The following is a 13,331-nucleotide window of genomic DNA, read 5'->3' as shown; positions in this document are numbered from 1 at the left end:
ATGATGTGCAAATCTCTTTGTGTTTTTCTTACCTAGGTTTGTGGGGCTTCTTGAACCTGCTGATTAATGTTTTTCAGCATAGTTGGGAGGTTTTCAGGGCATTATTTCTTCAAAAAAATTTTTTTAACCTTTTTTCTCCTCTCCTCCCATTCAGGACTCTTATTATATGTATGTTTGTGTGCTTGATGTTGTCCCAGAGGTCTCTGAGGCTCTGATCATTTTTCTCCAGCCTTTTTTTTCTGTGTTCTTCAGAAAGGATAATTTTTCTTTCTTTCTTTCTTTCTTTTTTTTGAGGTAGAGTTTTGCTCTTGTCGGCCCCAATGCAGTGGCACTATCTTGGCTCACTGCAACCTCTGCCTCTTGTGTTCAAGTGATTCTCCTGCCTCAGCCTCCCAAGTAGCTGGGATTACAGGCACCCGCCATCATGCCCGACTAATTTTTGTATTTTTAGTAGAGGTGGGGTTTCATCATTGTTGGCCAGGCTGGTCTCGGACTCCTGACCTCAGGTGATCCACCTGCCTCGGCCTCCCAAAGTACAGGGATTACAGGTGTGAACCACCTCGCCTGGCTGCAGAAAGGATAATTTCTACTCATCTATCTATGTCTATAGATATGAGATGATAGAAGGAAATAATCAGTAAGTTCAGACTCTTGCTGTTCTTATATGACATTTGGGTAGATTTCATGAATAGACCCTTTTTAGTTTATTATTTGCTTTTGGTTGATTTCCAGTCCTAACAAGCTTGTTTAAAAAATTTTATACTTTTTTAAAAATGAAATGCTTCATGAATTTGCGTGTCATCCTTGTGCAGGGGCCATGCTAATCTTCTCTGTATCATTCCAATTTTAGTTCACGTGCTGCTGAAGTGAGCAAAACAACTTTATACTTTTATATTTGTTTTGGCGGGGAGAGGATTTGTCCACCTTTTTAGGCTGCTCTAACTTGAAGTATCATCTCTGGTATGTTTATAGTTTTTTTTAATGTTTACATTTTGGAGTTTTAATTTTGTTCATTCAGTAGCTTGAGATAGGGATCTAACTTTGTTTTTCTTCCAAATGAATAGATAATTTACCAAACAACTTCTGGCTGACTGACTGCATCCCCAGCTTCAGTCTGTTTGTGTATATAATTTTTGGTTGAGACTAATGTTTGAGCATGTGTGTGTATGTTGGTGCAGCTGTGGAAGAAAATGAATGGCACGTAGGTCCTCAAAATAAAATGAATCACCTCGAAATGTTAAGATAAAATGGAAGCATCTGTATGCAATGGGTGAGATTAATCTGTGGAAGACATCTCAGAGATGACCAGTGTTTAGACTGTTATTTGTGATGCTGTTGTGTCTGACTTTGAGCCATTCATGACTCTACATACTTGTTTTTTTTACATCCTGTCTACATCTTTTCCTGCATCTAATCTTAGTCCAACATTTTGATTTTAGCTTTTCTGCTATTTTTGTACACTTGGCAACAACGTGGGACCCTTATTTAAAAGAGCAAGTGGCCTTATAAAAGAGACCCCAGAAAGATTCCTCACCCCTTTTACCATGTGAAAACACAGAAAAAGACAGCCATCTATGATGCAGGAAGCAGACCCTCACCAGACTCCAAATCTGCCAGTGTCTTGACTTTGCACTTCCAGCCTCTAGGACCATGAGTAATTAATTTCTGCCTATGGCATTTTGTTATAGCAGCTTGAACAGACTAAAACAACGACTTATGCATAAGGAAAATTAACTTTTGGGAAGTTATTTTTATGGCAATGACCTCTCACTCAAGGATATTCAGCAGGTAATTGCAGAAGGAGATAGGAACTCACCTCTGTCTGCAACAGTTCTGAAAAAAAATCTCTTAAACACCACAATTCAACCACCACAATTCAGGGGGATGTGTCCTGAAAGAGAAATGGGCTTCATTTTAGGTGGGTAAGTCAATCTCCATAGTAATTAGAGACAAAGTACATAAAGCACATCATGTGACATAGGACTCAATACATGGTAGTTATCAGCATCATCATCATTATAATCATTATATGATAGTTGTTTTGTGATACAGCTAAAATTAAACAAAATTTAAGGATACCGGCCACCCCTAAATGAAATGTTAGGGTGAAATTCCAGGCTCTGACAAGCCAAGGCCCAGATAGAACCATAATGCAAGGTCCCCTTACATGGCACTACTATGCTGAGAGCTCGGCCCTGCCTGGAAGTGTCACCTACCTTATCAGTTGCACCATCACTCTAGTTAGCTACCTCATGCTGGGGAGTGTTTCTATGGTGTACAATAGGCCTGCTGAGAGAAAGAGTCTTTGATGCTATTTATTTGGGCTGAGATAGGTCTATGGCTGCCTACATGGGCAGCATTTCAGGGGTAGCACACAGGCTTTGAGATCTGGATGCAGCCCTACTCATGTCCTAGCTGCGTGAGCTTCGCAAGTTGCTTTATCCCTCCGAGACCCAGGTCTTGTATCTGTAAAACAAGGTTGATGATACTTTGCAGGGTTTTTGTGAAAATTGGAGATAATATGTAGGAAGTATTCAGTACACCCTAAGTGCTATATAATGGTATTATTTAAACACTTCAACAGCATCCATTAGTGACCCCTATCTTGGAGGTTTTACTTGAGGCTTAAAAGAAAAAAATATGTAAAGTACCTAGTACATAATAGACCCTTAATAATTGGTAGACTATTATGTAAATTTCAAGGAATACAGTTATCGAATGGACTTCTTTAAGTGTAATTCTCAATTTGTAGTTAAGAGGCTTGGGTCTTGGATCTAGAGCTACTTAGCTGTGTGCTCTGGGTCTCAGTTTCCTCACTCGAAAATGACATATTTGCACAAATGAGAAGCCAAGATGTCTCTTTTTATAAATTGAAAAGGAAACTTTTTTACAATTAGCAAGGAAGGAGCTTTGGAATACTAGGGAACATTCTAGAAGCCTGGCTTAACACTACTAAGTTAGGGTCATTAAATTTTCAAAATGAATGAATTCATTAGGAATAAGAGAGGAAGAAAAATATGCATAGCCGAGTTAATTCATTCAGATATATTAGCTGTGCACCTGAGTCTTGGAGAAATGTCTTGCTCCTCTGAGCTCCTCCAAACGGGATTTTTGATGGAGTCTTACATGTTTTGCTTTCTTCTCACATCAAAACATTCCACGTACTTTGAGTTTAGATTCAGCCCTTCCTCCTGGTATTAAGGAAGCAGTGAATACATCACCATCAACCTTCTTTCTATCAATATGAGAGACCTACCTGCTGTTTTTTTTATTTTTATAAGAAGAACACCTTTTTGCAGCCAAAAGATTCAGCTTACCTTGAAAGAAACTTTCCTCTTAATTGAAAAGCTATTAACGACATGCTCTTTGAGTTAAATATTGGTATTTGTGGGGGGAGGGGTGCGGGTAGAGGTTGGTGAATGAGAAAGTTCTGCTTTGGGGATTCTGATACAAAAACTATTAAGGGATTACATAGTTGCCTTAGCCCTGCATACATTCTTCATGATTCATTTATTTGTTCTCGTACGCTCAGTGCCTGGCACATAGTACAGGTATCTGCTAAAATGTTTGTCGAATTAGTAAATGAATAAGAGAAATGTCTTTTCATAGTCTCCAGTAAGGAAAATAGCATAAATAATCTTGAATGTGTTTCTGGTGGATTCTGTTTGAATAGAATTTAACTGGGCAGGGTACGTGGATTTTGGGAAACTGGGTTTAGGAGCAGTCAGGGAAGGGGAGATGCTAGCTTAGTACCTGCTGGGACCTCTTCCTTCAGACAGAAAAAGGGATGGCATAGTGTGAGGAGGTTAACAACCCACTGCTGTGGGCTTAGCATTCAGTCTCCAGCCCGAATAAGGCCTGTTGGCCTCCTCCAACCATAGCTGGGAATTGGGTATGCATGTGTGGGGAGGATGGGTAGGAATGGCTGAGCCTTGCCTGAGTTATTGGAAAGAAGCAAAGGTTGCAAAAACAAAAATAAAAACAAAAATGTTGAAACTAAAAATGTGTTTATATGTGGTATGAAGCAAGTGAATGACCCTTACACTTGCATTTGGTACTTGATGCCACTCTTTAAGGATGATGACTTTTCATACTGAAGATGCCCCTTCCTTTCTAGAGGATCAAGAACTTCGCTTTATTCCTGGCAGTGTGCATTGCTCATGGCAGCATGAGAAAAACAGAGTCCTGAGTATGAAGTAGAAAAAAGAATAGACTAGAAGTCATGGATCACTCGGTAAGCTGTGGGGCTTCTGGCAAATTAACCTCTCTGGGGCTCTATTAGAACATCTGCAAAGTGAGGCGTTTGGACTAGCTGATCTTTTTTATTCAGCAACATAAACTGGGCTGGGTGCTAGGCAGTAGGAGCTTGAGTTGAGTCACACACAGTCCTGGTTCACATTCTGGCTGATAAGAGCTGGAAGAGGAGTTAATTAAAAATACCAGCAGACACAGAGGAGGGGATAATTCATTCTGTTTGCTAGGGCTTGGGAGCTGATATTTGAAAAGTAGGAATTCTCCAGAAATAATTTTGTCATCATTCATTCATTTATTCAACAAATGTTGACACTATGGCAACTGTATACAAGGATGCCTACTTTCTATAAAGAATAGGGAAATAGTTATGAAGAAAGCAGACAAAATCTACTTTCAGTTTAATCTAAGCTGAAGCTGCTAGGGGAGGTTGGGAAAAGGTACTATTAGTTTTAGCTTTGAATGAATATTTAATATTGTTTCATTTCACTCTCCCAGTATACCCACAAAGAAGGCAGTATTCTCACTTTACAGTGAGAAACCTGAGGCCTAGAGGAGTGAAATCATTCACTGAGCTCATACTAATAAGTCATAAGGACTCAAGCCCACCCCTGCCTGTGTTCAGAGCGCCAGCATTTACCCGTATTGCAATTTTATGGCAGAAGTGGCTTCCTAGGCCACTGGGTGAGTGAACACTTGTTTCACCTTCCCAACACTCCTTCTTTGAGGAACAGCGCACCTGTTTTCTTCTGGAGAGCTAAGCCCTCCCACTCTCAATTCAGTCCTATAAAGAGGAGCTCTCATCCCTCCTACAGGTGTCAGAGGCAAGGTCATGATGTGAGCTTAATGTATCAGACCACATGTCCTTCTAGGCACACTAATTGGCCCAACCAGTGATGGGCACAGGACCAAGCTGTACCAATTGGTATCAATGCCTGGACTTTTGCTGGAAATATTGAAAAAGGGTCTTGTTTTTTTTCCCTGGGATTGTTAAACTGTAGACTGTAAGCGTAGAGTAGCTGATGTTCTCCAGAAGGGGTGAGGGAGCCTGCCTGAAAATGAAGCTTAATAGAGAAGTCTATTAGTTCATTCTCACATTGCTATAAATAAATACCTAAGACTGGATAATTTATAAGAAAAGAGGTTTAATTGGCTCATGGTTCTTCAGGCTGCACAATCATGGGGGAAGGTGAAAGGAGAGCAGGCTTCTCTCATAGTTGGAGCAGGAGGAAGAGAGATAGAGAGTGGGGAGGGAGGTTTTGTTGTAGGACTTTTCCCTTAGTTCAGCTAAGAGCTGGGTTCTTGTCACATGGCCATGAGAGATCAGGCTTGCAGACACTTTGAAGGGTGAGAATAAATGGAAATTATTGGGCAAAAGGGAAAAAAACCCCAACAGGGACCTTCTACAAAGCCAGAACCCTGCTAGTGTGCTTCCCGCCTCGCAGACTGAATCCCACGTTCCGCCCAGGAAGAGGAGGGGCCAGGCTCCTTCCGGCTGCAAACAGCACCAACTTCCCGAGGCTCCACCCCAGTGTGCACCCCTCCCAGTGCGCAGGCCATTTGGAGTTTCTCTGGGGACTCCTTTACACTTGGCTGTCTCGGTTTCATACACTTTTAAATGGCCAGATCTCTCGAGAATTTGCTCACTATTTTGAGGACAGCACCAAGGGGACTGTGCCGAACAATTCATGAGAAATTTGCCCCATGATTTAAATCACTTCCCACCAGGCCCTACTGCTAACATTGGAGATTATAATTCAAAATGAGATTTGGGCAGTGACACACATCCAAATCACATCAAGAGGAAAGCAGAATCAGAGCAACAATTTCCAGAAAACATTGTTGGAGGCCTTGGATCTAATTTTGCCTGAAACAGGCACTTATTCCTGTGCTTTCAGTTCTATGAGCTAATACATTATTCTTTTTCCTGTTAATGTAGTCTGGGTTATTATTACTTGCAATCTAAGCATCTGGAAGAATAAAGCCTCCAAGAGAGTGCAGAGAATGTTTATTTCTCTTTCTCCCTAGTGTGTTCTTCACAGTACCTGTAAAAGTCTCTTCCAACTTCACTTAAACTTTTCTTCTTGGAGGTAAAGACGACATGGTTTTTTGCTCTGCTGTGTCTCAGAACTCTGTCCCCAGGGTCATATTTCTATATATGAGGTGATGCCAGGCTTCGCATGCTCAAGTATGGATTGGGCAGCCCTCCTTACTGAGTGTTAACCAACATCTCTCCCTCTGTCCTCTCCAGCGCCTCTCTATCCAGTTCTGGCTCCTTTTCTCACCATGCTGTGACCCCAGACAAGCTCTGTCTAACACTGAGGATGTCATGCTCAGAGTCTATATGACTGCTCTACAGTGGCAGCATGAATGAAGGCTGAGGATGACGAGAGGGGACAGCTTCTTCCCTGATCCTAGTTTCCAGTAATGTTTTTTCCAGACTCAGAGTCCCAGAATCTCACCTCTGGAGAGCCTGCCAGATGTAGGCTAATCTTTATAAGCTGAGAGTCAAAGGAGCCCTTACTATCTTTTTATTAGGAATGAGAGAGGTTGTTGGGTGCTGCATGTGACTTTACCTGGCCTCACCATCTGTCTCACTGCTGACCTCTGGCACCCAGTCTGATTGTTCCATTTTTTTCATTTAGAGCTCCATCCTCCAGGGTCATCAGAGCTCATTTATTCAAGGGAATGGGGTGACTCTTCTGCTTCCTGTTCGTGTTTCCTGACTGCTCCCAGACAAACTAGTATCTGAATTGCTAGGTATACCATTGCCGTATGCTAACAGGAGATATCCTCTTTCCCATCACCAGAGCAAAATGATACGTGTTTTCACTTCATTGGGTCTTTAAGTTTTGCCCAAGAAATGATCCATTTGGGTTTGAGCAGTACCTTCTTTAAACTTATGGCCTATGGAGTCCCAATCAGATAATTATCTGAGGTGCAAGGAGTGCTGCCTGTATTGACTAGCACAGCTTATGCAGGGTCTCTACCTTGACCTTGGATGGTTTGGCATCCTCCTCCTCACCATCAGAAGGGATCTTCCTCTTCAAGCCAAGTCTGGGGTTGAATATTGCAGCAAGTGTTTTATTGTGGGACACCCACAAGCATGTGTTGGAGGCTCTTAAGTGTACAGCTCTCAGTAACAGAACCACCAGCCTCAATATTTAAGCAGAGACTGTTAATCTACCGTCTGGAAAGTGCTGGGCATCTGAACTGCACATCCTGGAGACCTGAGGCATTCGGCCCCCAACAACAAAGCACTGTTCAACTTGAGGACATGAATGAGTTAAACGTGGGTCTCTATGACATTCTCTCCAACAACCATCTCTTTCCACCTTGATCCTTGCCTGTGTGGTCCTTGAACCAGGGATGAATTTTTCTCTTCTTGCTGTTGCATTCTCTGAGACCAGTCTCAGCTTTTATTAAGAAAGAGCTTTGCGGGCCAGGCGCGGTGGCTCACACCTGTAATCCCAGCACTTTGGGAGGCCAAGCCGGGTGGATCACGAGGTCAGGAGATCGAGACCATCCTTGCTAACACGGTAAAACCCTGTCTCTACTAAAAATACAAAAAATTAGCCAGGCATGGTGGCGTGTGCTGTAGTCCCAGCTGAGGCAGGAAAATCGCTTGAACCCAGGAGTTGGAGGTTACAGTGAGCCGAGATCGCACCACTGCACTCCAGTCTGGGCGACAGAGCAAGACTCTGTCTCAAAAAAACAAAAACAAAAACAAAAAAAAAAAATCAGAGTTTTGTAAAACGCCATTGACAACAAATCCAATTCCAATGCCTGCGTGAGGACATGAGTCTGAGCTCTAGGGGGGCTCGCTGGCAGCATTTGGTCTTGACGAACACCTCCAAAATAAATTGACTCTAGAAGTCTGACATCACTTTGTAAGAATGAAGCCATCCTTTTCAGAAATACTGTGTAGAGAGTAGCTTGCAGATGAAACTCCACAATGCCTGGGAGGGAAGTCTGAATGGAAGATGAGATTAAAAGAGAGTCAGTGGGTCCTAGAAAGAAGGAATCCTGCATGGTAGGCCATATTCTTTAGTAGGGCTTGATAATAGTGAGGGAGGACACAACTTTTTCTCTGTCCTCTTAATGTTGTGACTGAGACCTATGAATTAAGCTGACAAAAGACAGATTAATAATGGAAAATCATTTAAATTTTATTTGACATTTATATTTGTATGTGGCACGGGAAGGGGGCCTTCATAGAAAAAAAAGTGAAAACCTCAAGGAAGTGGCGAGATTTGGGGGCTTACGGTACCATCATAACAAAGGGCAATAAATTGTGGGGAAGTGACTAGACAAAGAAAAGGCATTTGGGCTTCTAGGGGTGGCAAATTGAGGGGGAAAAACCTAGGAAATATATGGGAGAAATGAATGGACAATAAGGGTTATTTCCATAAGGTTTATTTGTGCAGACTCATGTCAGAGTTGACTTCTTATCTCTAGTGATAAGAATGTTTTCTTCTTCCTAGTATTGGAAAGACAAATTTCTCACAGAAAATTTATACACTGCTTTTAGGCAGAAAGGAAGAGGGCAGAGAGCCCTTCCTGCATTGGCTGTTTCTTAATTGTCTTCACCTGAAAATGGCATATTTTGGGATGGCATGTTCTAATCTTCAGTTCCAAGAGTAGCATCCTGATACCTACCATGAAACAAACTATGGGAAAAACCTTTGTGTGGCCTGAAAGTTCTGTTATACTGGATCCCAAAACCCCATAATATTTAAGATGTTGTGCATCCTTCCTAAGTGAGTTAGAAAGGATACAATAAATAGGTGGGTTTTCCTTTCCAACAGGCATTGTTGAAACTCTGAGACTAGTGTCATAGCTCTGCCCCCTTGACTGGGGCAGAGGTCCAAGCCAGTGTGGGTAGCAGCCTGCTTGCAGAGAGGAACAAGGCTGCAGAGTGGTGCCTCCACAGCAACACAGACTCAGGGTGAGAGGCAGCCCAGGCTCACTGTTGGCACATGTAAGACACATCCTGGTGATTCCCAGGAAAATGTGGAGCAGAGGAGAAAAACTGTGAGAACTGAAATTCTTGACTGGGCAAATGGATGCTTAGGCCTAGGGAGTTTCGGATATCAATATTCATGCGATCGCATTCGACTCACCCTGGGGAGGCTAAGGAGCACCTGGTCTCACGGTGGCTGGGGAGGGTGTCTTGTGAGGAACCTGTTAATTTTCCACAAAGTGTGAATTTGCAGCAGTCTAAGATGCAAATCATTTCTCTCCTTGCCTTTCTCCTTTGCATCAGTCTCAGCGCCCCGTCACTGGAGGGATGGTGGAACGAGGGGAAAAGAACTGTGCTGAGCTCAGTTGCTCTTGGGAGGGGCCTGCCACAGTCAAAATAGGGAACCTCTACCAGGACTGTCAAGCCACAGGCGACAATAGACTTCTGGAAATGTTTGGTAGCGTAGCTTTAAGGAACCAGCAAGGAAAAGAACCCTGCGGTAAACGTCAGGGGTGCCCTAATTTATTTCTCTAAAAGCCCCAAATCCCCCATTACTAACTTCTCTACCGAGGCCTAAAAGACCTCTATTAAAATGCAAATGGATTTGCTAAAGACTTTCCATTAAGCCATTACTAACAATTAATGCCTTAGCTGCCCCTCCTTTTTTTAGGTAGGAATACCGTAGGGAGTTGGGTCATAAGGCAGCTAAATTTTGATGGGAGAGAGTGAGAACCTGATCTACCCTCTCCATCCGAGTTACTTGACATTTGCTCTGTAGACTGGGAAGGGGACAGGTGGTTGGTGTGGCTTTCTGTGGGTCATAGGCATCCCTGTATTTCAGGCTTCCTGGAGTGTCTGGCAGGTACCTCTCCATTCAAGACGGGTGTAGCTGTCGCTCTAGAGCTCTGTCCATAACCAAGCTGTCTCTCTCTCCCCTGGCTCCCAGAAGATCTCTTGGCCATCCTACACTACCTGACACACTTGACACCAGATGAGTTCCAGAACAGTAGGGGGAATTTCTTCCGTACCAGACCAGGCTCACGGAGGGCCCCACGTGTGACCTAGAACAAATTGTCCTTACTGACTCCATGGTCAGAGAGGCCCAGACACCTCTCCCTACATACTTAGGCACACTAGAGATACCATTTATCCCAGAAGCAACAGGTGACCCCATTAAATGGCAGCAGTGAGCAGCAAGGTTTTGCCAGCAGGACAAGACCCAGTAGGACTTCATCTCTGCATGTGACCTATACTTCCAGCTTTCCAAAAGTGGTGCATCTCAATCTCTTTTTTTCTTGATAATGGATAATGAGGCTTCTTAATTCAAGGCAATTCAGTCATATGAGTCTAAAACGCAGCCTTTTTTGGGTAACAACAACAAAAAGTCAATAATTTGAGGATTCTTCCTTTAACTCTTATTTCCTTCTCTGAGGGCGTGCTGTAAGTTTCTGACAGGTTTGTCACTTCTCCTGTCCCTCAGGGAAGAGAGTCTCATCCCAGCTGTCCTTGTTCTCACTGGCCTCACTTGACACGTGGCCATCCCCTTCTGGCCTGGAGTGACAGCCTCTATTCCAGCTGCCGATACCCATGGCTCTGCCCTGGCCTCTGTCCAGTCCCCTAGCCTGCCATGCTCTGTCCCCTGTCTGATGATGTCCACAGCTCTTGGGGGTCCCTATGTTCCTGGGAGGCTGATCTTAGGGTCCCCTCTGCCAACCGTTGCTGTCCTATTCTATTACTCAGACGGATTGTAGTCTCCTAGCTACATCTTGGATGCCATGCAAAACCTTTTTTGTTCTGGAATTCCCATAAACCTAATAGGATCACTCTGTTTCTGTTTGGGGTTTTTTTGTTTTTCATTTTTGCAAACACATCCTGTACCCATAAGTCCAAGCCTTAAAGAAACCCCCAGGCTCCAACTCCTGTGATCCCTTCAAACCTTCCATGTCTTACCACCTCCTTCAACTCATCTGCTTTGGGGCTGGAAGGGTATTGCTTGGGTATTGCTTCTTTCCCATTGGGTTTTGAGTCCCTGCAGACTTTTAAGCATTTGTTATTTAAAGCCCAGGTGTCGGCTGGGTGCAGTTGCTCATTCCTGTAATTTACCCAGCACTTTGGGAGGCCGAGGCAGGTGGATCACCTGAGGTCAGGAGTTTGAGACCAGCCTGGCCAACATGGTGAAACCCAATCTCTACTAAAAATATAAAACATTAGCAGGGTGTGGTGGTGGATGCCTGTCGTCCCAGCTACTCGGGAGGCTGAGGCAGGAGAATCACTTGAACCCGGGAGGTGAAGGTTGCAGTGAGCCAAGATCGCGCCACTGCATTCCAGCCGGGGTAACAAGAGCGAAACTTCATCTCAAGAAAAACCCGCCAAGGTGTTGGGATTTAGAAAACCCTTTTCTGTTTCAGACACCTGGCTCTTCACAATAAAAACCATGGCTTTCAAGACTATGGGCTCTGCCATAGACTTAAAAAGTCATCTTGGCCAGGCGCGGTGGCTCACACCTGTAATCCCAGCACTTTGGGAGGCCAAGGAGGGTGAATCACAAGGTCGAGATTGAGACCATCCTGGCTAACACGGTGAAACCTCATTTCTACTAAAAATACAGAAAATTAGCTGGGCATGGTGGCGGGCGCCTGTAGTCTCAGCTACTCCGGAGGCTGAGGCAGGAGAATGGCGTGAACCCGGGAGGCGGAGCTTGCAGTGAGCCGAGATGGCACCACTGCACTCCAGCCTGGGCGACAGAGCAAGACTCTGTCTCAAAAAAAAAAAAAAAAAATCGTCTTAATGGCTAATAAGCCAGGATTGTTTTCATTGTCGTTTCAATGTCACCCCTACCCCAAGGGCAGTGCATGTACAAAACTCTCACTGCTGCTTGGATGGTAAGAAAAGGTAGGGGCTAAGGGGATTAAAAATTCATTCCCGGCTTCATTTCATTTGTTGAGCACATCCTTACTTTCTGATATAATAAGATGCTACAGGCTCATTTTGCATTTCCCCTGCTTCAACCCTGGAATCCACCATTTCTCTAAAGTAATCTGGTTTTTTCACTGGAAAGTGTTTTTTTAGAAACTAAGATCTGGACACTGGGTGTGCTTGTCAATACTGAGATGTATTACTTCTAAGCCCTCAAAGCTGGATGAGACAGTTAGGTAATATATGTTGTATACTAACGCATGTACACACGTGTATCTATTATTGTTTTTGTATCTATCCATTTTATATATATATAAAGCTAAATGAGATTTCACAATAATACTTTCACCTCTTATCCAGTACCACAAGATTTAGTTTATCCTTTTCTTGCTTCCAATACTTTTTTTTTTTTTTGAGACAGAATCTTGCACTGTGGCTCAGGCTAGAGTGCAGTGGCGTGTGATCTCAGCTCACTGCAACCTCCCCCTTGTGGGTTCAAGCGATTCTCCTGCTTCAGCCTCCCGAGTAGCTGGGACTACAGGCGCCCGCCACCACGGCTGGCTAATTTTTTGTATTTTTAGTAGAGACGGGGTTTCACCATGTTGGCCAGGCTGGTCTCGAGTTCTTGATCTCAGGTGATCCACCCGCTTCAGTCTCCCAAAGTGCTGGGATTGCAGGCATGAGCCACCGTGCCCAGGACCATTAAATTTTTTTTTTTTTTTTGAGACAGATTCTCACTCTGTCGCCCGGGCTGGAGTGCAGTGGTGCGATCTCAGCTCACTGCAAGCTCCACCTCCCGGGTTCACGCCATTCTCCTGCCTCAGCCTCCCGAGTAGCTGGGACTACAGGTGGCCGCCACCACGCCTGGCTAATTTTTTTGTATTTTTTAGTAGAGACAGGGTTTCACTGTGTTAGCCAGGATGGTCTCGATCTCCTGATCTCGTGATCCGCCCGCCTCGGCCTCCCAAAGTGCTGGGATTACAGGCGTGAGCCACCGCGCCCGGCCCCATTAAATAATTTTTAAATGTTTAACTGACACTGCTCTCCTGGGATAAACTCCACTTTAGTCATGTGTGTTATCCTTTTAATATGCTGCTGGATTTCTCTTATTTATTTATGTATTTATTTTATTTAGAGGCAGGGTCTCATTCTGTCATCCCAGCTGGAGTGTAGTGGTGCAATCATAGCTCACTGCAGCCTT

At 43.9% G+C, this 13,331-nt stretch overlaps 1 non-coding gene across 1 annotated transcript; it reads right to left on the bottom strand.

Annotated features, from left to right (window-relative positions):
* Window positions 1-767: 767 nt before the first annotated feature.
* On the bottom strand, window positions 768-874 carry LOC129534582 (U6 spliceosomal RNA). The gene has a single exon (XR_008681220.1). It is a non-coding gene; the product is annotated as a U6 spliceosomal RNA (small nuclear RNA).
* Between the last annotated feature and the right edge of the window lie 12,457 nt (window positions 875-13,331).

This window comes from Gorilla gorilla, chromosome 5, assembly GCF_029281585.2.
Source record: "Gorilla gorilla gorilla isolate KB3781 chromosome 5, NHGRI_mGorGor1-v2.1_pri, whole genome shotgun sequence".
NCBI lineage: Eukaryota > Metazoa > Chordata > Mammalia > Primates > Hominidae > Gorilla > Gorilla gorilla.
This window is presented reverse-complemented; position numbering and strand designations above follow the sequence as displayed.